Below are 26,757 nucleotides of genomic sequence, written 5' to 3'. Positions count from 1 at the left end.
GCATGTCCTAAATGTACAAATAAACTAATTTTAATGATCCCGTTTTATAGCACAAAAAGGATGTTAGTCCCGAACGGGATAATAGTCTCGAAATGGCATATTGCGTTGAATCACTATAAATGGCGCACACTCGAATATTATCGTATTATATTTGAAGGAATTAAATAATGAAGAATCAGCATACATGTATGCATTTTTCTCGCATTGCGAAGAAATAGCTGCACTTAGAACCGTCAAATTTTGAACAGCATAGTCCTCCACCTGAACGTGAGCACCTGGAAGCTCAAACTTTGAATTTCTTTTATAATCTACTTCATATTTTGTAAAATTTTAACGAATTTTTGAATAAGAAACTCAAGGATTTCAAAGCGAGCAGAGGCAAGACTGTACTAGAAAAAACTTATCACCAGCGCGCGAGGTTTGATGGAAATTTTAAACATATGTTGCTTTTAAATATTTTGTGTTTTTACTGTTAAATAGAATTGTATATGGCATAAGCGCCAAAAATGGGGTATTTAATAAATAAATTAAACATACAAAACGTTAACAATAAAAAGTGTGTGTATGTGATTATGGCAAAGCCTCGAGGGCTATCTGCCTAAGAGGAGGGATGCCTTCGTGGAGGACTTTCTAAGGGAAACTGGCTCGTATACACGTTACACATGGGGAAAACCACGAAAACGCCCATGCAGCCAGCCCGTTCGCGGGATTCGAACCTCGGACCGAACTACCAGTGTTCAGCGACTTTACCGCTCAGCCGCTGGTGGGCTAACAATAAAAAGACAAAAGAATTGTTTTTAAATCCATCTGTAAAAAAAACTGGACATTGATATGATGAACTGAGAAAAGACTGGAAAAAAAAAGTAGAAAAATATATGCTAACACTTAACGCTGCATCGGGAATTCTGTTGTTATTGCTAATGGTCACTTGTCTGATTTGCATTCAGTCCAAGTCCACGAAATTCCTCGTGGCAAGGAGGGCAAGTTTACGCCTATTGTTGATAATAGCCTTGAGCACCATATAGGTGGCAGGGCGATTTAGCTCAGTTCCCTCCCCCAAATTTGATGGAGAGCAGTCCAGGGGGACTGTCTCGCACCACCTCTTTCCCTACCATCAACCTCTCGACAGGACTTTTCGGCTCGCCGCATATTTAGAGTGCTCCCACGCCGCACGGACACTATACATTTACAAACATCCATGCTTTCTTTGGGATTCGAACCCCAGCCTTTCGGCACGGCAGTCAGCGACGCTAACCACTATACCAGTTGGCTGCTCATCGGGAATTCCAAAGTGGCTAAATCGTCTGAACTCTGGCATTTCCGTCTGGGGCTTCAGTCCCGGCAAACGAGCTAGATATGAAAAGCCATTTTCGTGGTTTTCCCCTTGTATGATGCGAATATGAGCCAGCTTCCCTTAGAAAGTCCTCGCGGTGCATCCCTTCCTTTCCGTGCAATGCCTAATGGCGTAATAAAAAATTAAATATCTTTAGGCAGTTTTAAAAACGTGATCTTCACGACCAGTGCATAAGATCCAAATGTCTGTGGACATTAAGTTTGCTTTTAAAAGAATCTATTTCAGACAGTCAGCTTTCTGCCATCGTACGGAACATCTTGCTTATTTTTATTCTGAAACTCCATGTATGTACCGGGAGAATCATCCATTTAGAAATATATAAGGAAACTCATAGAGAGTCCGCAATAAGCTAGAAAATGATACCACTTTCCTCTCTCAACAGTCCTAATAACGCAATTCATATTTGTGTTTAACATAGGCGCTTCGGGCAAAGCAACCTCGATTGTCATGTAAATGGAGATTTCTCCTTACAGTTTAATCGGCATTTAAACTTCATAAATTCATCTAAGCAATGATATTCTTATATTGGGTGAGTTTATGTTCAGTCCTTCATTTAGCAAGAAGTTTAATTCATTAGTTGTCATTAAAATTGATTTTAAAAGTAGTTTAATGTACTTAATTCATCATACTATGTTATTTTTAATTAGTAATAAATTTTCATTGTGTTCTATATATATATGACATTACCTTTAATAAAGATATTTGACAATTTTATAATAATTATCGTGCAATCAACGAGTTTTAAGGATACCCTTTTAACAGATAAAACAAATGTATGATATTTCAGCAATGTTTTTGTTATCCACCTCACTTGTCTGACAATGGTCAGCACAAGCCCACGACATTCATCGCGGCAAGGAGTCAAAGGTGCCTGGCGTTGGCAAGAGCCTTGAGCACAATATAGGTGACAGCCCAACTTTAGGTGACATATAGGAGACAGTCCGACCAATCCTAATTCTCAGAAAGAGAGCACTTCAGAGGGACGGGTCCGAGGGTCTCACATCTTTCGGCTCGCCGCATATTTAGAGCGTCCTCATGTCGCACAGATACTATACATTTACGAACATCCATATCTTGTCCAGGATTTGAATCCGGGACCTTCGATACGGCAGTCAGAGTTATTAACCATTATGGCGGATGGGAGGCTAGATTTCAGTCTTAAAATTTTTAATAGTGAAGCTTTTAGAACGTTAAGTGAACATTCGTAGAAAGTCACCAGACTAGTTTTAAAACTGACATAAATGGTAATAAAGTTCTATTACATGTTTTACATATTCTCTTAAATTCCTTAAATTCTTTAAATTTTAAAATTTAGTTATATTTTTCAGAAGTGAGATTCCAAATTTTCTTTAAAATATTTCTAAGGTTAAAATTTGGCTAAAGTGCAGAATCGTCCACTTATTTGTTTGGCGCTTTTTACAAGAGTAAGAAGAATTGGACTTTTGTCAATTTTCTTTGACATTTTAAGTGAAAATAGGTCGATGTGTACATGGATAAAGTCAAGGGAGTGCACAGTGCCGTTTTTCCGCAATTCTGGGATGCTTTTTTAAGTGAAAATAGGTCGATGTGTACATGGATACCGAATATGTCCAATTCTTAAAAAACGCGCCACGCAGTGGGGGATTCTGCACTTTCTCCTAAAATTTTTGTAAGGTTTGATACAATATTAATGAAAGATCTAGGACTCAGTTGGTAAAGCAAAGATGTTTTCCAACTTGCATAATGCAAAAAGTTTTTAATTACTTTCGCTGTAAAATTCCTTCGTTTTAGAAGAAAACTCTATCTTATTACTGAAATGCAAAAATCTCTCTATATTTCATTATTAAAAAGCAAAGGCAGAAATTAAACGCAATGCATGCATTATAATGAAGGATTATTTATTTATTTTTTTATTTTTGTTCTGTGTGTGTCTTTCGTTTCTTTATGAAGAAATTTATAACAAATTTAGGGTTTCAAATATATCAACACGAAAAGAGTTTAAAAAAAAAAGGTTTAGCAATATTTACGTATTACATTCAGTTGAAGTCATCGTGATAGAAGGAGCTATAAGACCAAATAACATATTCATGTGATCGCTAAAACCTTTTGGAGCATTTTTACATTTCAGATTGGTTGTTATAATCCCCCCCCCCCTCCGTGGGTGAAAAGAACAGCGATAGGAAAGTTACTTTAACTCAAAATTAACTTATGGCGTTCCTCTCTTTTATCTAATAGCTAAATGTGGAGGATCCTTGTAAACAGTTCAGCGAATAATCACTTAAGCTCAGTAACAGAAACATAAAGCTCAAGAAGGGTTAATTACCCTTTATTGCTCAAAATAAAGAACAACAATTGGCCCTTTTCTCAGGGCCTACAGCAAAGAACATAAATTTAACTAGTTGGTCCCTATCAAGGCCCGTAAAGCTTCGTTCAGACGGGGGCGTAAAGGGCATAAGTGGTTAAAGCCGAGCTCCGCTGCCAAGGCAATCAGTCTGTGCAACGTCACAAAATCTAGTTTAGGGCTCGTGGCATAGGGTTCAAAGATTTCAATTTTACGCCGAGTTTGGGATAAGCGTCGACCAATCAGAGCGAAGCTAAAACGAAGTGGCGTTCTACAAAAGGTTTCGCTGTCACAAAACAAGCAGAGCGAACGCGGGAAATCAATCGAGCAGGAGAACAGCGCGGGAAAGTTGTAGGCACATCCACGCATGCGCAAATTTAGCTTCTCTCATTGGCCACAGTTTACACCCCTATCTCGCAAGTGTGAACGGAATTCCCGTATTTTATGTCTTTATGACTACGCCTCTATCCCCTTTTCGCCGCCGTCTGAACACAGCACAGACTGGTCGAGTGTAGTAACGGCTTAGACGTGCCAAAAGGCAAATGCGCGCTAGTCAGAAACTCTGATGCTCTCTCTTGAAGTCAGTAGAACTTCGACTTAAATACTGCTCATATGCATTAAACGCGATTCTAAAAGCACATTCTGGTAGGAAATTGTAAGCTGAAATTAGGAGAGACAGGAAAGGAGCTTTATTTTAAAAATAAAGGTTAAAAACTTAGGATAAACATTACAAACTGTTAGTCAAAAGTCAATAGATAAACCCTTGCATTCTTATTATGAAATAAGCAATATCCCTTAATACAAATATTAATTATCCTAATAAAATTTAACCAACTTTCCGTTGAAGAAAAAAAATCATGCAAAACTTTTCAGTATCTTACAAATGGTGAAATAAGCAAAAAATAACATGAAAGAAACTCAAAAAACAAAAATTTCCGCGCAGAATTTTACTCTGCAGAACAACTTTATCAAAAAAAAAAAAAAAAAAAAAAAAAGGTATTATATGTATAAAAAAATGACAATGAAATATACCAATCTCTTAAAAACAGTGACATAAAAATACGATGAAAAATTGTTGCCAAACCCACATTTCTAAAAGAATGAAACTATTCAAAATGATGCGATTTCATCAAAAATCTATCAACAACAATAAGACAGGAAAACTGTTGCCAAAATCACATTTTTAAAGATGTGAGATGTGAGAAGTGTATTCGGGAGCTTCATTTAAAAAATTTTTTAAAAATACAAAATATTATCATTTTTCCAAAATTCTTTTTGTAAAAGCAGTCGCAAGGATGAAAGTTTAACGTGTCCAAAAATCAAAGAAAATAAACTATACATTTTTTAAAATAAACTTTTTTAGAAAAAATCCCGTTGAAAAGGTGTTAAGCTTCCTTTGTTAAATAAATTCGTATTGAATTGATTTACTGAAACACGAAATTTATTTTAAGTTCGTAAAATAGCTAAGTGCCTACGTTTCATGACGATGTGTAAATGGAGTACGTAGAGTACAATCTCGCTTTCCTATAGCCCATTATGTCTCAAAATGACGCGATTTCGTCACAAAACATAAAATAAAAAAAATTCGAATTCGAATTTCGAAAAAATCGCTTCGAGGTGCACTGGCTCTTGTCTAGATGCACCTATGTACCAAATTTCGTAGCCGTGGGTCTATTAGCTTACGCGCAGCGCGAACGAAAGACACACTGACACACACACAGACAGAACTCTTTCTTTTATTTATATTGTTACGAATTTGGTATTTAAAAAGCTAATGTTAGTTCAATTACAAATTAAATGGTTTTATTTCTCGCGCGTGACGAATATTAAAAGAAAGCTAAGCCGGGAAATTGAAAATACAAGAGCGCGTGCATTAAATAAATAAATATCTCTTTTTATTTCGAGAAAGTACTGGAAAATTCTAGCGCGTGATTTTAAAATCTTATAAAAGGAGGAAAACATCTCAGTTTGTAGTAGTTGCTTAGTGTGTTGTTGTTTAGAAAACTACTGTTGTTGATTGTAGCGAATTCGCGGATTAGCGTTCTTTAGCTGTTTTGAATTACGTTCTATTGACATTTGAGTAGTTAAAAGAAAACTACTGTGAGAGTAATACTGCATGATAATTTGAGAAAATTTAAGCATTTTTGTTGTGATAATAATAAATTTTTGTTCATTTTTCATCGGACTTGTGCATTCATTTCATAACGAACCCGTACGCACGCAACAATTTTTGGTGTCAGGAGTGGGGTTTGAATGCCAATAACAAGAGCGATGGAAGAACAATTGAGACAGCTCATTAGTGCTTTTGCTGCATTCCAAGAAAAGATGGAAGCTGGCCAAGCATCATTTAAGGAAGAAATGAAATTGGGCCAGGAATCCGTTAAGGAAGAAATGAAATTGGGCCAGGAATCCATTAAGGACGAAATGAAAGCCGTTCAAGCTGGTCAAGAAGAAATGAAAAGAGAAATTACTTGCATAATAGAAAATAAATTTGAAGCTATGGAAGGCAGAATTGACGCAGTTGAAAATAAAGTTGGACATATTGAAGAAAGAGTTTCTTCGGTGAAAGAAGAAATAGAAGAAAGAGTTTCTTCTGTAAAAGAACAAATTGATGAGAGAGTTTCTGCAGTTGCCAAAGAAATGGATACTTTAAAGAAATTCGTAGCGTCGGCAGGGAGCAGGAGTGATGATTTTAAATTCTTACCAATGCCTGCTCGTCCACTTCTGAAACTATCTACATATGATGGGAAGACCTCCTGGCAGGTGTATAGGACACAATTTTCTATCGTTGCGGATGCGAATGGATGGGATTCCCAAGCTAAGGCCTGTCATCTCGCCGCTTCTCTGAGAGCAGACGCAGCGGATATCCTGCAGACGCTTCCCGAAAATCAAAGGCTAGATTTCGAAGCTCTATCCGGCGCTTTGGAGCTGCGCTTCGGCGAGAAATGTTTAAAAGACTACAGTAGGCTCCAATTAAAATCTCGTCAACAGAAGCCCACCGAATCGCTTCAGAAGCTCGCCACGGATGTTGAAAGGCTGTCACATCACGCCTTTTCAGAGTGCCCGAGAGAAATGAGGGAAATCCTGTCCCTGCAGTACTTTATCGATGGCATCCGGGATCCCGAAATACAGAAGGCTCTACGAATGGCGGATGTTAAAGACTTGAAAAGCGCTTTAGTGTACGCCATGAAATTCGAGGCAGCCCAGCAAGCCACCCGTCGAGATTGCTACCCAGTCAGAGCTGTGCGAGTCCACGAGCCAGGGGATCAACTGATGGCTCGTTTAGATGAATTAGCCAGACAAGTCGACGATTTGATACGGAGTAGGAGCGAGAACAAAGTGGCTCTAAGGTGTTGGAAATGTGGTAGTGAAGGTCACATACGACGGAATTGCAGAACACTCCAAGGTACGGAAAATAAAACAGATGATTTTACCAGACAAGTCAGTGGCTTGAGACGGAACAGAAGTGAAAAGAAACCAGTTCTAAAGTGCTGGAACTGCGGTGTTGGAGGCCACGTGCGAAGGAACTGCAGAACTCCCCAGAGCACGGAAAATAAGACAGACGAGTTGAACAGACAATTAAATGCTCTCGGACGAAAAAGGATTGACAAGAAACTAAAATGCTGGAACTGTGGAACTGAAGGCCACGTACGAAAGAATTGCAGAACACCCCAGGGTACGAAAATTGAGACAATTTCTGAGCAACGACGCAGGAAACAAATTAATGACCATATCAAGGAACGGAGGTTGCCAGATAATGAGAAACCCTGTTTTTAAAGCGCTTAAGATCTCTATAGTGAGTGGCAACAATAACGGACTGTCCATCAATGGGAATATCGATGGAGTTCCTTGCGATATGATCATTGACACAGGAGCTAATGTTACCATCATTAGGAAAGACTTAGCTGAACAGTTTAAAGATAAACTTATTTGGACGCCATCCTGTGTTACCCTTCAGACTGCGTCTGGTGACAAGATCGACATAACTGGGAAGTTAAACGTAAACATCACGTTTGGAAGTGCCGCCTACCATCACACGGCTTATGTGGCGGATATCACAGAACCATGCATACTCGGATTGGACTTTTTAAGGAAATACAATTTTTCCTTAGACTTCAAAAACAACAAACTGCTTTCAGCATCTGGTGACATGACTATCCATCCTCAGAAGAGATCCTCACTTGGAAATGCCGACGCCTTGTCCGAAAGACCCAGCTCGGGAAGCTGCCGAAATCATACCAGGGTCGAAAAGAAACGCAAGACTACCAGCTATTCTCCATCCCAGAAGCTCTTCGGTCGAGACCTTCGTCTGCCTTGTGACCGCCTGTTTAGTCGCCCTACGGATGCGCCTTCATCGCCTGAGGAACACATCCAAGATGTCAAGGCCCGTTTTGAAGTGATGCACCGTTCCGCACGAAAGCGAGTGAACTTGGCGACGCAGAAAGTGAAGACCAGATACAACACGAGAGCTGCTGGACATAGATCCAAGGAAGGAGACAAGGTGTGGTTGTGGAACCCGATTCGACGAAAAGGACTTTGTCCGAAATTACAGTCACCTTGGGATGGCCCGTATACAGTCCTAAAAAGGCTGAATGACGTCGTGGTTCGGATTCGTAAGTCTTCGAACTCTAAACCTAAAGTCGTTCATTACGACAGGTTAGCTCATTACTATGGCCATAGTACGTAATGTAAATAATTGCAAATAGTATCAGACCATGGTCCTTTTTGTTTATAAATGTGTATTTAGTATTTGATTTGTATTTAGTAATTGATTTGCATTTAGTATTTGATTTGTATTTAGTATTTGTTTTGTATTTAGTATTTGATAGCATTTGATTTGTTTAAGTTAGTTATTGCATTTATTGTTTATATTGTTTGATATTGTAATGTAATGTTTATGCCTCAGTTGCATTTATGCCACAGTTGTAAGTTTAGCTTCCTGTCCAGGGATTGTACTGCCCGGGACGTGCAGTCCTTGGGAAGGGGGCAGTGTTACGAATTTGGTATTTAAAAAGCTAATGTTAGTTCAATTACAAATTAAATGGTTTTATTTCTCGCGCAGTGCAGCGCGTGACGAATATTAAAAGAAAGCTAAGCCGGGAAATTGAAAATACAAGAGCGCGTGCATTAAATAAATAAATATCTCTTTTTATTTCGAGAAAGTACTGGAAAATTCTAGCGCGTGATTTTAAAATCTTATAAAAGGAGGAAAACATCTCAGTTTGTAGTAGTTGCTTAGTTTGTTGTTGTTTAGAAAACTACTGTTGTTGATTGTAGCGAATTCGCGGATTAGCGTTCTTTAGCTGTTTTGAATTACGTTCTATTGACATTTGAGTAGTTAAAAGAAAACTACTGTGAGAGTAATACTGCATGATAATTTGAGAAAATTTAAGCATTTTTGTTGTGATAATAATAAATTTTTGTTCATTTTTCATCGGACTTGTGCATTCATTTCATAACGAACCCGTACGCACGCAACAATATGTAGAGATAATGAACTATTTTGTCAAATGAGAGACTGTCACAGCATTTCACTATTAAGTATGTGCAACCCTCTGAGCAGCACGGGGATTCACTAAGAAAGATCCAAATTTCTGAACACTGATATTCGATTTTAATTCCAAATGCTCCTAGTACTTTATACCTGGATTTATGCATTCTTAATGCATTGCCTTAATACCTTAGACACATTTCATGATGTACGTATATACAGGGTGTCTCGAAACTTATGGAAAAAAATTTAAAGGGTAATAGAAAACATCAAAGTATGCAATTTTCATCATACAATGCACGGGCGGAGAATGAGCGGTGAATTGTTAGCCAGCGCTGTAATGGAAAGCATAAAGCACGAGTATTCTTACATATTGTCATTTCTAGAGTGGATTTAAAATTCTCGTGGAGAGTTATCTACTTTTACTATATAGATAGAGTATCAGTGACAGAGTTACATACCTTATCATCAGTCACGGAAAAAATGAAACAGTGTCTGACTGAAAATTGATCTGCCGTAACGAAAACACTATTATGTAGATGTTTGATTAGAGATGTCTCTTACGGTATTCTTTCCTTTCACAGAACTCTATTATTAACACCAGATTTTCCGGACCCGTCATTTTGATGGATTTCGGATTTCATGAGCAAAATTACAAAAACCGTTATTTTTAGATTTTTCTAATTTATGCCGACAATTATCGATGCAATGAGACGAATACATATCCAAATTTATTTCCCCTTCAGCCCTTTAATTTCTGTACACTGTAAACCTATCTCTACGGATACTCGCCGTTTTAACGAGTACGTTAGTTAATTGTAGTAAACCGTTTTTTTTTTATTATTATTTTATGAAATTATTTTTCTGGTGACAAATGTGAAAGAAGTTAGCATGTAGGTACTAAATAAAGATAATAATTCAATGGAAATATCTTTCGGTAACTTCGAAATAGCATTCGAACCCAATATATAAACCAATATTCGAACCAATATCAACGCGCCGCGGACGTTGTAGAGAGTTTCAGTTGGTCGAGTAAAGATGATCAAATAGAAAGTGTTAGATTATTATCAGTATTAGCCATACTGTTACGAATTTTGCACATAGATAGGCAATTATAGTGACATTATAAGTAAAATTGTTGTATTTTTCTGTGTAAAGTAAGAGAGAAAAAATTTAAAGCTATGCAGGAAAAGTAAGAATAAAGGAAAAGTAAAGGGACAAGTCCATTTAACATTGAGTAAATGAGTATCTCTGTAATTTGGAGGGGAAATCGCCAAAGGTCGCCCAAATTGGCGACTTGGCGACATTTTGGTCCAGCCCCTGTATTACTATAATAGATATTGTAATTGACCACTATGTTAGCTGTAACCGTAATTCAACCCTAGTATTGCCTTGCAGTAATTTCGAGAAGCAGAAAGTTCTACAAATATCTCGGCGGCCAAGTGAAAGCTATATAAAGCCGGGGAGAGCATCTATTGATAGTAGTTGTTGTTAATATAGCTGTTATCTCACTGTGTGTTCCGAGTATTATCTCCGGTTTAGCTTCGCTCTTTAGCTGCGCTTTGCTTACAATGTATTTAACGTTCATGGTAGTTTCAAGAGTCACTAGTGATTGCATTCTCTGATACTGTGAAGAGTTGTACACTGCGCAAGAAAAAGGGAGGCGGGACAGTTCTATATCTCCCGTTTTACTGGGCCGCTTGACGAAATTCATCTTGCGTTTTACATGTCTCGAAAGCGCGGCTTAGGATATGTATTAGATTTATATATAGCATTGCACTAATATAGGTATTTTGACACAAAATCGGACTTTTTCTGAAATGATATGCCAATTTTTTTCCATATTTCGATTCCAGGACTCAAATTATGACAAATTGCCAAGTTCTGTAAAATTCGCACGAGTAGTTTTCAAAAAATTAGCTCTCAAAATTTTAGATTCTCAGTGTTCATTGAATTTGATATATATTTACTAATATCTCTTTTTTTTTATTAAACATTTTTGATTCTTTTTCCAAAATTCGAAATTTAGGCTTAACCCAAATATAATTCGCACATTTTTTATGATTTATTTTAAGTACTTTTTTTATAAATTTTTCGAAAGCATTTTTATGTTATAACCTATAATGTTTTTAACATTATCTTAAAGTAGATGTATTTTTAAGTATATCTGCAAAAAATTAGAGTTTTTATTCAAAATTTCCTAAGATATACGTCAATTTACATTTTGGTGCATTTTGAAATTTGGTGTATCTTTATTATATGCAGCTTAAGCGTCTGTTTGTCGCCGATAGTTTATTGGTTGTTTGCGCAACTGTTCTAGCCAATGGGGTGAAGTTGGCACGGCATTCAAATAGTCCATATACACTGATACCATGCATGCAGTTATCATTGTTTTTAATTAAAACAAATCATGGTATGTAAGAACAATGTAAATCAATATGTAATATGTATGTAAATCAATTATCATGGTATGTAAGAACATTTAAATATTTTTAATTCATACAATTGTTGCTTATTATGCATTTAACTATATTTATATATGAATTACCTAGAAACTTGCAAACGTTGAGAAATTAAAGGAGACGAAACCAACTAACGAGTTCTGCGTAGCACATCTCATCAGGTAGGTTTACCCAAACTCCTATGCTAAATATTCTTTCGGGTAAAAAGTTTAAAATTTTGCCCGATTTTATTGCGACATTGTATTTTAAACTGAATTTTCAGCTGAACGCAAATTGAGCGTGTCAGGGGGAACGTGAACATTTGTGTGCATTAGCAATCATCTGTTTATAACCAATATATAATTATCAATTTATAATACCTACAACAGTGGTCATTTCGTATGACCGCTGGGTTTCTAGTTTAATATAAGCGATAATAACCAAAATGGGGTTTACGCACTTTGTTAAAATTATTTGAAAGAATGAACGATGAGTTTTTTTCCGTTCGTTTACGATGAAAACAAGAAAAGGAAAATAGGTTACCATAAATTAAGAAGTTCACGAAGTGAATTATTCTTGGCGCAAACTGAAAAAAAACAGGCCAAGATGAATTTTTGAATTTGTCTGTAAATTTCTCACCAAATTTTACAAAATTTAATATTTAGGCATAATTTGACTCGTAAAATCGAAATATGAAAAAAAAAAAGTGGCATGTCGTTTAAAAAAAAAAAGTTGTTTGAAAAATACCTATCTTAAAACAATGCTGTATATAAATCTAATATATATATCCTAAGTCGCGCTTTCGAGACATGAAAAGCGCAATTTGATTTCCGTCAATTGGCCCAGTAGAACGGGAGATATAGAACATATATTTAATTTCATGAATTCTTATTTGTTTTATTTTCCTGGAGCCGTTATGCAGTCCCCGTGAAATGTAGGCAGAAAGCCCTTAGGACTGTGCGGGGAGCAGATTGGAAACCGTTAACATAAAGCATTACTGAAAAAGACGACTTGAATCTTGAAAGCTTAGCTATGAAGTAAATATTTAACACTGCTCATGAATTTATGCTATCAAAAGAGCATAAAATTAAGTAGTCAGGACACATATGAATGAGAAAAAGGCAGAAATATTTTAAACTTATAAAATTTAACTATCATTTCAACTAACAATTCTTCCTTAACTTATATTAATTTAAAACAAAAAACATCATTATTATAATTATTCTACTGACTATATTATTATGACTTTGCAATAGCAACATCAAGTACACGATTTGCTAAGATATTTCTGGAATAAATGGCATATGATTGAAATAACGGATACGTTCTAACACAGCTTTGAGTACTCCACGTTGGGCATTTTTCTGTCTGTTGTCACCGTGAACGCATTAAACATATGTCGGACTATCAATACGAAACGTAGTAGGAAAATTTTCGGAGAAATAAAAAAAAAAAGTTTTCCCAGAAGTATCCTATGCAGAAGCAGAACTTTTCTCTGATTGATTCTTTAAAATGCGAAACAGAGCGGCCAGCTGGCCAGCGCACACTTTTCCCCCCACCCTCGTAAAATATTGAGGTATACAGTATTGGACTCACCATACAAAATGTCAACACAAATATATAATTAACATTTGTTTATTTAATAAATTTATTTAACATTTATTGAATTAAATCATTTGGAAAATAAAAAAAACCTTAAGACTAAAGAGAAAACAACTTGCATTTAGCAGACAAATATATATTTAAAATATTCATTAATCTGCATTTTTTTATGTTTTAAAAATTGTTTTTAACTTTTCTTCTACAATTCTTTCTAACAATAAAAAAAGCTATTTTTTCCGAGCTTTGTCTTTTGAAAAACAATTTTTATAGCTTCATATAAAAATTAACGCTTTTAGCTATTGGGTTTTGTTGATTGTTTTAGTTATTGGGCTATGTTGCTCGCATTGTGAAAAATTCCCTCAACTCAAGGGCTCAAGGGAAATAGGAACTTAGAGACTGAACTCAGAGACTCAAGGGAAATTGGAACAGAGAATTCAGACTCAAGATTCTGACAAAGTTTATTTAATTAATTGAAAAATGTGTCGCGTACAGTATCAATTGTCTGTTTCGGCGAAACGCGTTATGGAGTTAGCTTAGTTCGAAATTCATTAAAAAAATTCCCCTGATGTGCCTTAATGAAGTTCGGAATTGGGCTATTCCGCCATTTACCGCTTCTTAGTTTTTATGTTTTGAGCTCGAATAATTAGTTAATACTTTTACTAATGTTTTAAATGTACCTAATTTAGATTAGCATATTGCTTACTATAAGTATTGATTTTTACTTGTAAATAATCAAATGTTGTATTTTTCTCCTGTAACACATTTCATTGCTACTTATTTTGCTTATGTTAAAGTTTTCACGGAACTACAGTATTTCAGCGGCTTTTTAGCGTTCGAACTAGAATTTTTCAATTAAATCTTTTAATTTTTTAAATTTTGCAGCACAATGCGCAAAGTTTTCGACCACATAGGTCTTTTATCGTTTCTTCTTTCTACTTTACGTTAAATTATATATATATACAGTTTTTACGTGATAACATTTTCCTCTTCAGTATTGCATTGTTGTTTTTACATGGTCTAACTATTTTACTCTGGAACTACAGTATCAAATGTACTTTTAAGCAAGCGCTTTTGAACTTCCCTTTCTTTGCAATTATATATATATATATATATTGAATAATCTAAAATTCATTTAATTCGAAAACAAGTTTTTCTAATACTTGCGCAATAGCTGCAAAGTAAGATAATATATATATACTTTTATTGCGGCCGATTGCAACTAAAAAGGGAGGTGCGCAACTATGTATTATAACAGTCCTATATACAAAATTTCAACGTTCAAAGGCTACGTGTTTTTGAGTTATGAGAGATACATACACACGTACGTAAGTACAGACGTCAAGAAAAAAAAATTTCTGAATCCATTCTATACGCATTTTAAAATCCATTTTGGAAAAAAAGAATCCCTTATTCTGTTCGAACGTACAGATGCCACTCAAAAACATCATTAAAATGGATTTGAAAATGGTCAACATGAATATTTTCCTTGAAATATGATACCGAAAATTTTTCGTAATTACAGTACTTCATTTACAAGTACTTTGTGCAAGGAAGTAAAAATCACCACACGACTTCCTTGTACGGATAATTAAACTGTACACATTTTTTGCTGTACTTCATTTATAATTATTTCCTTAATTTAAATTTAGTGGGTTTTCTTATTGCAGTATCAAATTTGGTAGCTATGCATCCAGCTGTTTTCTTTTTAAAAGACTTTTAAAATGTGAATTACGGTTATTATTGTTTTATTTTCGACAAAACTGTAAGTTCTTACTCAGTCCCATTTTACTGTGCATTGCAACACACTCCATATATCTATTAAAAACGCTCTCGTGTAACAGTTAAGTTGCATGTTAAAAATAGCTCGAAGATTCAACTTCGAAACAGCTCAATAATATTAGGAGATATTATGTTTAAAAGCTTCGAGACATAACTTTGCGATATTTGGCAAATGCCCGACAGTTTCACTAGATATCTTTTAAGAGTTCAAGTTTAGCTTCTGTACTGTAGAGCACCGATTATCTGAATAAGTGTAGAAGGAACTAATTCTGAAAAAATACTTTTAGAAAGCCATCAGAACTACTCTACCCGACATTAAAAATGCAACACTAAGAAGGTTGGTGTTGGTGTATTTAATTATGGCAAAGCACACTAGGGCTATCTGCCTAAGGGAAGGGATGCCTTCGTGGAGGACTTTCTAAGGGAAACTGGCTCGTATATATGTTACACATGGGGAAAACCACGAAAACACCCATGCAGCCAGCCCGTTCGCGGGATTCGAACCTCGGACCGAACTACCAGTGTTCAACGACTTTACCGCTCGGCCGCTGGTGGGCCCAACACTAAGAAGGAATAGCCAGAAAGAGATGAAACTCAGAAAACGGAGAGAGACAGCAACTAATAGCAAGTGATCTTTATTAGAGGGAGAACACCGTCAACTCAGTAGGTTCAAGAATTGCGAAGCAACCACTAGACAAAGCCTGCACGACTCAGTAGATTGTAGGACCACCCTGGACGGCGATAGGCGAAGCAAAACGTCTAGGTACAGAATCAAGGAGACTACCGATGGTGTCACGAGGAACGGCTCTCCATTCCCTGTCAACCATTTGCCTCAGTTTGTCTTCTGAACGCGGCAATAGCAGGGTCTGCAAATGGCGTCCAATCACATCCCAAATGTGTTCGAATGGTGAGAGATCAAGTGAGAGAGGTGGCCATGGAGGAATCTGTACACCTTGCAGAGCACGTTGGCTTATGCGAGCAGTGTGTTATCGGGCATACTTCTGCTGATAAAGGGCACTGGGCACTCCCTGAAGATAGGGCATTGTCACTGGCCGCAGCACATCAGCCATGTATCTTTAGGACGTCATAGTTCCCTGAATACGAATTATAGGTGACCTGGAATCCTACGCAATTGCGCCCCAACCCATGATGCTGTGTTGTCGGGAACTGGGGCGTTCCACAACTGCTGCAGGACTGGACCTGTCTCCGCATCGATGCCACACTTGTACGCGGCGACTATTATTGGAAAAACAGAAGCGTGACTCATTTTAGAACACGACCTTGTGCTATTCTGTTGTCCATATCGCTCGAGCCCGGCACATTGCGAACATTGGCGTCTGCGATGGCAGTCTACGTCAAAAGCAATCTTCTTAATGGACGCCACGAGTGTACGCCACTAGCCAGAAATCGACGGCAAATGATTTTCGTCGATATGAAAACATCCAGGTTGTCTTGAACATGTTGCAGAATGGAGGTAGAAATGGCTTGCCTGTGGACCATCGCTTGTCGTCGGATGCGTCTATCGACGCGTGCTGACGTCACTCTACCTGTACTGGTACCCCTCGAACTTGCCACATTTCCTTGCTCCAACCATCGTCGCCACAGCCGATGCACTGAGGACGCGTCCAGGTGTGTGCCATTTGAGATGACCAACTTTCTCTTCTCAGTCCGATCACCATACCACCCCTCGTAAAATCTTTTGTCTGCTGGAACTGCCTCCGTTAACGACGGCTTGGCATTATCTGCTATTAAACGCGTTCACTGAGACAAAAACAAATTTTCTGCGATGATTCTTATCAGAAATGACACGAAAACTAGCCTTAAAGCTGAAGATTCAAGGGAGAAAATTTGCACGGTAGAAAATTTTGGTATAGCACCAAAGTGCCTAGGTCCAAGACCCCACTTGTAATCGAAAAGTATGTAGTTTACGAAATATGCAGGAAAATAAATAGAAAAATTAGAAAATAATCAATTCAAAAAGTTACATATACATATTTACATAGCTAAGATTTTTTTATTTTTTAAATGTTTGGTTAGTTAAGTGAACTAAGACGTTATAACAATATAGGTCGTGCAAAGATCTAACAAAAGTTACGAAAATTCCATCTGGAAAGCAAAGAAGGGCCGTCGAGCTGGTGATAACCTGCCAAGCTGAAAGGGATGTACATAGATAGAAAAGAATAATTTTAAGCGTGAATCCAAAGGTGCGCTATGGTAATTAACAGTGACTTACATTACGCAATACATAAACATATACACTTATGTACAGAAACAATTGAGAAGCACAAGCTACATACCACAATTAGTATACATAACTTAATCTGGTAGATTGCCTAGTATGGCCATTGCCCTTTTACTGAAAAGATGGGTCATTTACATCATAGTCGTAGACCTTGCTAACTGGGTTTTTGATGCGCTTTTGATTGCTGAAGAATTTACGAGCAGTGCGACAGCTGAATGACTTTAGCTGCTCAATGCGTAGTTCTTCATCTTATTTTAAATTTCTCACGTACCACAGAGAATTAGTAACCTGCAGCAGTACACAATTCTGGGTAATTTGGAGTTTCTTTCTGGCAGATTTGCATGAGAAAGCCAAAACCGGACAGGCATAACAGAGTAAGGAAAGCAACATTGACTTATAAAAGGATAACTTGCTGTCTGCAGAAAATACACTGCTTCGATATATTAAGGGGAAGAGTGAATGTTTAGTTCCTCGAAACTTCTTAATGATAGATGTAATGTATGGATACCATGAAAGAGTTTTACTGAGGATCACCCCAAGATAAAGGACTTGGTTGGCCCATAGAATAGATGCTACATAGAATTGTAGATTCTTCTTGAACTCCTTTTTCTTAGGTCTTCTGAACATTAACTTTGATTTTTCGTTTGTTCAACTAAGTCTCAAGTGTGTGCATGTAGTCTTGTAGCCGTGGTATAACTGGACTAACAAACGCACTTTGTGAGAGAATGGCAGTGTCATCAGCATACATTATGAGTGTCGTGTTGGATGCAGTGGGAATGTCATTCGCGTAAATGTTGAAAAGTGTGAGGCCCAAAACGGACCCAACTGAATATTCGGCAGGTTCCCTCCCTTATATCTTCTTCAACGTGCGCTGGAAAGCTGTACGTTTCACATCATTCTCATATCTCGGTGACGTGCGTCTACCCAGAAATTTGCATAATTTTCGGGCCACTCCTTCTTGATGTAGCAGTTTCAATGTCGGGTAGCGTATTGTCAACAGTTAAAGGCCGAACTAATTGCTTATCACATAGTTGATCAAAATCACGCATGCCCTATAGCCCGGTAACCCTTTTGACGGACAATCCTATTATAAGATGACACTACTAGCATTTCAGTCATCAATATTCGGAAAGACTGCCGAAAAGATGAGATGATGTAGTTGCATAGCATCTTTTTGCCTTTTTTAACTAGTCTTTCCTTCTGAACATTGAATTTGTACATATATAATTTACTTTCTTTATTTTGAATGTTTTTAAAACATGATAAAGATGTCAATATGAGAATAAAATGGAAACTTGTGACCAATAATACAGTGTTGGTGCAATTTCTCAGCTGCTGTTACTTAAATAAACATACTGTTACGAATTTGGTATTTAAAAAGCTAATATTAGTTCAATTATAAATTAATTGGTTTTATTTATCGCGCAGTGCAGCGCGTGACGAATATTAAAAGAAAGCTAAGCCGGAAAATTGAAAATACAAGAGCGCGTGCATTAAATAAATAAATATCTCTTTTTGATTTCGAGAAAGTACTGGAAAATTCTAGCGCGTGATTTTAAAATCTTATAAAAGGAGGAAAACATCTCAGTTTGTAGTAGTTGCTTAGTTTGTTGTTGTTTAAAAAAACTACTGTTGTTGATTGTAGCGAATTCGTGGATTAGCGTTCTTTAGCTGTTTTGAATTACGTTCTATTGGACATTTGAGTAGTTAAAAGAAAACTACTGTGAGATATTGTAATACTGCGTGATAATTTGAGAAAATTTAAGCATTTTTGTTGTGATAATAATAAATTTTTTGTTCATTTTTTTTCATCGGACTTGTGCATTCATTTCATAACGAACCCGTACGCACTCAACAATTTTTGGTGTCAGGAGTGGGGTTTGAATGCCAATAACAAGAGCGATGGAAGAACAATTCAGGCAAATGATGACTGCATTTGCTGCTTTCCAAGAAAAGATGGAAGGGGCCGTCAAATCCGTTAAGGAAGAAATGAAATTGGGCCAGGAATCCGTTAAGGAAGAAATGAAATTGGGCCAGGAATCCGTTAAGGACGAAATGAAAGCCGTTCAAGCTGGTCAAAAAAAGATTGAAGCATATCAAGAAGAAATGAAAAGAGAAATTACCTGCATAATAGAAAATAAATTTGAAGCTATGGAAGGCAGAATTGACACAGTTGAAAATAAAGTTGGACAAATTGAAGAAAAAGTTTCTTTCGTAAAAGATCAAATTGAAGAAAGAGTTTCTTCGGTGAAAGAAGAAATAGAAAAAAAAGTTTCTTCTGTAAAAGAACATATAGAAGGGAGAGTTTCGGCTGTGGAGGAACGAATTGAAGGAAGAGTTTGTGCCGTCCAACACCAAGTCGAACAACAAATTGATGAGAGAGTTTCTGCAGTTGCCAAAGAAATGGAAACGTTAAAGGAATTCGTAGCGACGGCAGGGAGCAAGAATGATGATTTTAAATTCTTACCGATGCCTGCTCGTCCATTTCTGAAGCTATCCACATATGATGGGAAGACATCCTGGCAAGTGTACAAGACCCAGTTTTCTATCGTTGCGGATGCGAATGGATGGGATTCCCAAGCTAAGGCCTGTCATCTCGCCGCTTCTTTAAGAGCCGACGCAGCGGATATCCTTCAGACTCTTCCCGAAAACAAAAGGTTAGATTTCGAAGCTCTGTCCGGCGCTTTGGCGAGAAATGTTTAAAAGACTACAGCAGGCTTCAATTAAAATCCCGTCAACAGAAGCCCACCGAATCACTCCAGGAGCTCGCCACGGATGTTGAAAGGCTGTCCCACCTCGCCTTTTCGGAGTGCCCGACAGAAACAAGAGAAATCCTGTCGCTGCAATATTTCATCGACGGCATCCGGGATCCTGAAATACAGAAAGCTCTTCGAATGGCAGATGTAAAGGACATAAAAAGCGCTCTGTTGTACGCCATGAAGTTCGAGGCAGCCCAGCAAGCAACTCTTAGAGATCGCTACCCAGTCAGAGCTGTGCGAGTCCACGACCCAGGGGACCAATTGATGGCTCGTTTAGATGATTTATCCAGACAAGTCGATGCTTTGATACGGAGTAGCAGTGAGAACAAAGTGGCTGTAAGATGCTGGAGATGTGGTTCTGAAGGTCACCTACGACGGCATTGCAGAACACCCCAGGGCACGGATAATAAAACGGATGAGTTGACAAGACCAGTGAATGCTTTAAGACGGAATAGTGGTGAAACGAAACCGACCATAAAGTGCTGGAATTGCGGTGTTGAAGGCCACCTACGAAGGAACTGCAGAACTCCCCAGAGCACGGAAAATAAAGCATACGATTTAAACAGACAATTAAATGCCACGGGAAGGAAAAGGACTGACAAGAAACCAAAGTGCTGGAACTGTGGAGCTGAAGGCCACGTACGAAAGAATTGCAGAACACCCCAGTGTACGAAAATTGAGACAATTTCTGAGCCTCGACGCAGGAAACAAATTAATGACCATATCAAGGAACGGAGGTTGCCAGATAATGAGAAACCCTGTTTTTAAAGCGCTTAAGATCTCTATAGTGAGTGGCAACAATAACGGACTGTCCATCAATGGGAATATCGATGGAGTTCCTTGCGATATGATCATTGACACAGGAGCTAATGTTACCATCATTAGGAAAGACTTAGCTGAACAGTTTAAAGATAAACTTATTTGGACGCCATCCTGTGTTACCCTTCAGACTGCGTCTGGTGACAAGATCGACATAACTGGGAAGTTAAACGTAAACATCACGTTTGGAAGTGCCGCCTACCATCACACGGCATATGTGGCGGATATTAAAGATCCATGCATACTCGGATTGGACTTTTTAAGGAAATACAATTTTTCCTTAGACTTGAAAAACAACAAACTGCTTTCAGGATCTGAAGACATGACTATCCATCCTAAGAAGGGATCCTCACCTGGAAATGCCGAGCTTTGTCCGAAAGAACCAGCTCGAGAAACAGCCGAAATCATGCTAGGGTCGAAAAGAAACACCAGACTACTAGCTATTCTCCATCTCAGATGCTCTTCGGTCGAGACCTTCGTCTGCCTTGTGACCGCCTGTTTCATCGCCGTACGGATGCGCCTTCATCGCCTGAGGAACACATCCAAGATGTCAAGGCCCGTTTTGAAGTGATGCACCGTTCCGCACGAAAGCGAGTGAACTTGGCGGCGGAGAAAGTGAAGACCAGATACAACACGAGAGCTGCTGGACATAGATCCAACGAAGGAGACAAGGTGTGGTTGTGGAACCCGATTCGACGAAAAGGAGTCAGGCCTGATTTACAGTCACCTTGGGATGGTTCGCACACAATCCTAAACAGGCTAAATGACGTCATGGTTCGGATCCGTGAGTCTTCGAACTCTTACGACAGGTTAGCTCATTACTATGGCCATAGTACATAATGTAAATAATTGTAAATAGTATAAGACCATGGTCCTTTTTGTTTATAAATGTGTATTTGATTTGATTTGTATTTAGTATTTGATTTGCATTTAGTATTTGATTTGTATTTAGTATTTGATTTGTATTTAGTATTTGTTTTGTATTTAGTATTTGATAGCATTTGATTTGTTCAAGTTAGTTATTGCATTTATTGTTTATATTGTTTGATATTGTAATGTAATGTTTATGCCTCAGTTGCATTTATGCCACAGTTGTAAATTTAGCTTCCTGTCCAGGGATTGTACTGCCCGGGACGTGCAGTCTTTGGGAAGGGGGCAGTGTTACGAATTTGGTATTTAAAAAGCTAATATTAGTTCAATTATAAATTAATTGGTTTTATTTCTCGCGCAGTGCAGCGCGTGACGAATATTAAAAGAAAGCTAAGCCGGAAAATTGAAAATACAAGAGCGCGTGCATTAAATAAATAAATATCTCTTTTTGATTTCGAGAAAGTACTGGAAAATTCTGGCGCGTGATTTTAAAATCTTATAAAAGGAGGAAAACATCTCAGTTTGTAGTAGTTGCTTAGTTTGTTGTTGTTTAAAAAAACTACTGTTGTTGATTGTAGCGAATTCGTGGATTAGCGTTCTTTAGCTGTTTTGAATTACGTTCTATTGGACATTTGAGTAGTTAAAAGAAAGCTACTGTGAGATATTGTAATACTGCGTGATAATTTGAGAAAATTTAAGCATTTTTGTTGTGATAATAATAAATTTTTTGTTCATTTTTTTTCATCGGACTTGTGCATTCATTTCATAACGAACCCGTACGCACGCAACAATACTAAAAACACAACATTACAAAAATGCTTGACTAAAACTGTGGCCAAGTACCATGAAACAAAATTCTTTTAAAGCGGGAGAAAATTTGAATAATCAAATGATCAGGCCTATTGAGCAATTGAAAATGCTTGAAAGTCTTCTTCCAAAGAAGCCATGAATCGTCGTTTTAGAAAGCTAAATTATTAAATAGACTGAAAGTGATAAAAATGAGCTAATTGTGGAAGAGTTAGGTGATGCCATCATAATTCAAAACATACTGAATCCGCAGGCAGCAAAAGAAGTAGAAAATGACAACGAAAATCGCTCAGCACAAGACCGGGGGGGGGGAATTAAATGTATTTATAAAATTCACCAAAATATTTAGAAATATAATATTAGAGAAATATAATAAGATTTATATTTTACGGACACCTTTTCCCCTAATTTAAAAGAAAAAGTGAAATTTATGAAGGAAGTGGACACTGCAACTTTATTTGAAAAGACTTTATGCCCTGGTAATATTGATGGCTTTATAGCTACAACCAATTAAATATAATTTCATCATGAATAAGTTCACTAACTTATATATTTTACTTACTAAATATGCTCGAGGTTTACTGTTAGCAAATGTTTCATTCTTCAGTGCATTTTAAAGGCGAAAAATATCCCTTTGCGGCTATCAATAATTTTAGTTCGATAATTCGGCATATTTGACAATCCGATATCGCTTAAGGCCAGAACCTATCGGATTATCGGACTTTCGTAGAATTACAAGACACTTCAGTATGAATGAAATCAGTTCATTATCTCCAAGCAGCAACGAATTCGTAAATATTCTTGTTGACAAACCAGAAAATAAAAAAAACCTTTGACATTTCAAATTAATACGTATACGTATGACGTCATGATTTAAATTTGGTGTAATTTACCAACTTTTTATCAATATCAATAAAAGAATTATCTGGCAATAATATACCGTGTTAATTGTCCTAATCGGAAACAGAAAAGTTACTAACACTGCTATTTATTTAACATTCTGACGTTAACGAAAATTTTTCGATATACAAAGACGTGCAATCGCGTGCTTTCTTCAACTTCGGAATATGACCTTATATAATAATAATATGTTTAATGTTTGATAGTGCTGTTTTTATTTCATATTCTGTAAAACGTACAAATCTTTGGTTAAAAAACTGTAAGATTTGAAAGCGAGCAGTGGCAGCACTTTTCGAAATAAAGCATTCTTATCTCCAGCGATTGTTGCCACTCGGAAAATTAAGTGCGAAAATTAGCGTTTTCAGAGTTTTATTAAGTAACATCTCGGTTGATTAAAGTAGTACGAAAATGAGAATTGTAGCTTCTCACGAATTTTTGGAATTCGGTGCTATCTCTCTTTCAAAACTCAACTCCTCGCCGTTCCGGAGGAGATGCTGTTACAAACTAACAAACAAACAGACAGACGCACGCAGATTTTAATAGTACAGACTAGCAGCCAAGCCCAGTAGATTAAAGCAATGAGTTAGCTCCTTTGGTGTTTTTCCTAGAAGCGCTAGTGAGCTATTTACCCTGTTACCGTCTAATGAGCAGTTCATTCATCTCTTGTTCATCTAAGAGATTTCGGAGATTTCTTGTTCATCTAAGAGATGAACAAGAAATTCATGTCTTAGATTAAGACTTCCCACTTCCTTATTTTGCTTGTAATATTGTTACGAAATGTACCGGCGCGGTAAGATGGCTTTCCCACAAAGCAGGTTTAGGGTTGCCATAAAATGGCAAGGGAAGTCAGGGTTGCCACATTTGGTGAAAAAGCGCCATTTGGCGACATTTGACCACAAAATTGGCGATATGCCATGGACGGATGATGGAGAACCTTCTGGAACGAATTCTTACCAGTTTAGCCCAGAATGTTCTCGAACACAAGCCGAAATCTATATAAAGCCTGCTGGTTCGCAGTTAGGGAGTACCCCGCATAGAAGGCAACATAGTTAGTTTCGCGTTAGTCAGTCCGTTTGGAGTCGATCGAGTTGACAGCCAGGCAGCGAGTGCCGAGTGGGTCGTCGAGTGCATCGATTTGTCTCTTAATGTATCGCGGTTAGTCCATCGTCGAGAGAGTGTGTTAAGCTCCGGGAACGACTGAACCGAAGAGTCGGGAGCTGTGTTCTGTGTCTCGTCGAGTGCATCGCCAGTTGTAGCGTGGAGAGTCTCGAGAATACGTGGAGTTCCGAGAACGACCCAGCAGAGTCGGAAGCTGTACTCTGGTGCTTTGCAATGAAGCTATCTCCACCGTTATTGCCTGACAGTGTGAAGGCTATGTCGCTGATTGTTTCAGCGTGTTTATAGTAGATCTTCGACGACTGTAAAAAGCGGCTTTGGAGCTGTCCTGATTAATATTGGCTAAAAGACGTGTGTTTCGATACTTCATCAAGTGTCGTGGTTATTCACTCCAGATCCACACGAACCCCGTAAGAATGTGAAGGAAGTGGTGTGGTGTGGTGTATTTAATTATGGCAAAGCACACTAGGGCTATCTGCCTAAGAGGAGTGATGCCTTTCGTGGAGGACTTTCTAAGGGAAACTGGCTCGTATACACGTTACACATGGGGAAAACCACGAAAACGCCCATGCAGCCAGCCCGTTCGCGGGATTCGAACCTCGGACCGAACTACCAGAGTTCAGCGACTTTACCGCTCGGCCGCTGGTGGGCCGAACGTGAAGGAAGAAAATAAGGTAACAACTGGTGTCAGAAAAAAACGTAACAATATGATTAGAAGATCCTATTTACTTCCAGCGAATGAAGTTATTTGTTGATTCATAAAAGCTGGAAATGGCTGTTTTCGAACTCTGTGAGTCAGAAATAATTTTCTGCTCCTATAAAGTCAAGTTTTGATTGAGCGGGCTCTAAATACTGCAAGTTCTAAGAAGGCTACGTCTACTTCAAAATGAAAAACAAGTTGCCAACCGGGGATTGGGTCACTGAGTATCAGAGTTTTTACCGAGACAATGGTGGTTAAATTAAGTTACTTGAATATGGCAAAGACACAAAGGCTATCTGTATGAGGAATGCCTTCGTTGTGGACTTTCTGAGGGAAACTTTTTTTTTAATCGGGGCACTAACCATTTAAGCTGTGGCCACTACTAAGATCAGAAGCAGTGGTCATTTTATTATGGAGGCAACTAATAGGTGCCCGTACACCCGTATTTACGTGGTGTGAAGGAATAGACAATTTACATCCATGTCGTCTCTGGGATTCGAACCTGGCCTGTTCGGTACGGTAGTCAGAGTTACTAACCACTTTCCCGTCTGGACGGCTTTTGAGGGCTAACTCATTGCTAGGGCATGAGGGCAGTCCGTTCGTTGGATTCGAACGCATATCAGACTAGGTATTACCTCCTGTTCTAACTTTGAGTTAAATAACACATCAGAAATTCTTTTGGATCTTCGGTGTTTCTAATAATTAACACATGGCTGTTGGGAGATGAGTTTGAATTTCGTTCGTGTTTCTGAAGATTATTGAGATATCTTCATCAGCAATTGAGTTATCTTAACAGCTGCCATGAATTTCTATAAAATGACTTTTGTTTCGTTAAATTAAAGTCTGTTTTTGCTTTTGATGTGATTAATATATGAGGATAGGACAACTTATAAGGAAACAAAAACATATTTGAATTTTAGCTAGACTTGTTTGAATAAAAAAAAGGGGAGCAAAACAAATCGCACACTAAAGATTTTGAATCAAATTCGTATTTATTAATATTTAAAGGGTTTTTTTCAATCCGAAAGTTGTAAAATTGTTTGAGTTTATTTTAAAAAAAAAATTCTGAAAGGTTTCAGATTTTAAATTACGTCCAAAGGGGCGTTTCATTTACATTTTGTGTGCTACATTTATTTATCAAATATCACGTTTTTCGCACTTAAACCATAAAATTCAGTTCAACAGCAATATCGCAAAATAGTTTTAAAATGATCATATTTTTAGAATTTCCGATACAGAGACTCACGCGCTGGAGATAAAAATGTTTTTCTGTGCAACGTTGCCATGGCTCGCTTTGAAATCCTTGAGTTTGTTAATCGAAAATTTGTTAAAGTTTTACAAAATATGAAATCGATCATAAAACAAATTCCAAATTTCATATATGGGCTTCCAGATGCCCATATTCGCAGGTGTTTGGTGTATTTAATTATGGCAAAGCACACTAGGACTATCTGCCTAAGAGGAGGGATGCCTTCGTGGAGGACTTTCTAAGGGAAACTGACTCGTATACACGTTACACATGGGGAAAACCACGAAAACGCCCATGCAGCCAGCCCG

The sequence above is a fragment of the Stegodyphus dumicola genome, chromosome 12 (genome assembly GCF_044657685.1).
Source record: "Stegodyphus dumicola isolate Sdum_Otavi_A_Nest chromosome 12, ASM4465768v1".
NCBI lineage: Eukaryota > Metazoa > Arthropoda > Arachnida > Araneae > Eresidae > Stegodyphus > Stegodyphus dumicola.
The sequence above is the reverse complement of the archived record's forward strand: the minus strand, read 5'-3'. Positions refer to the sequence as shown.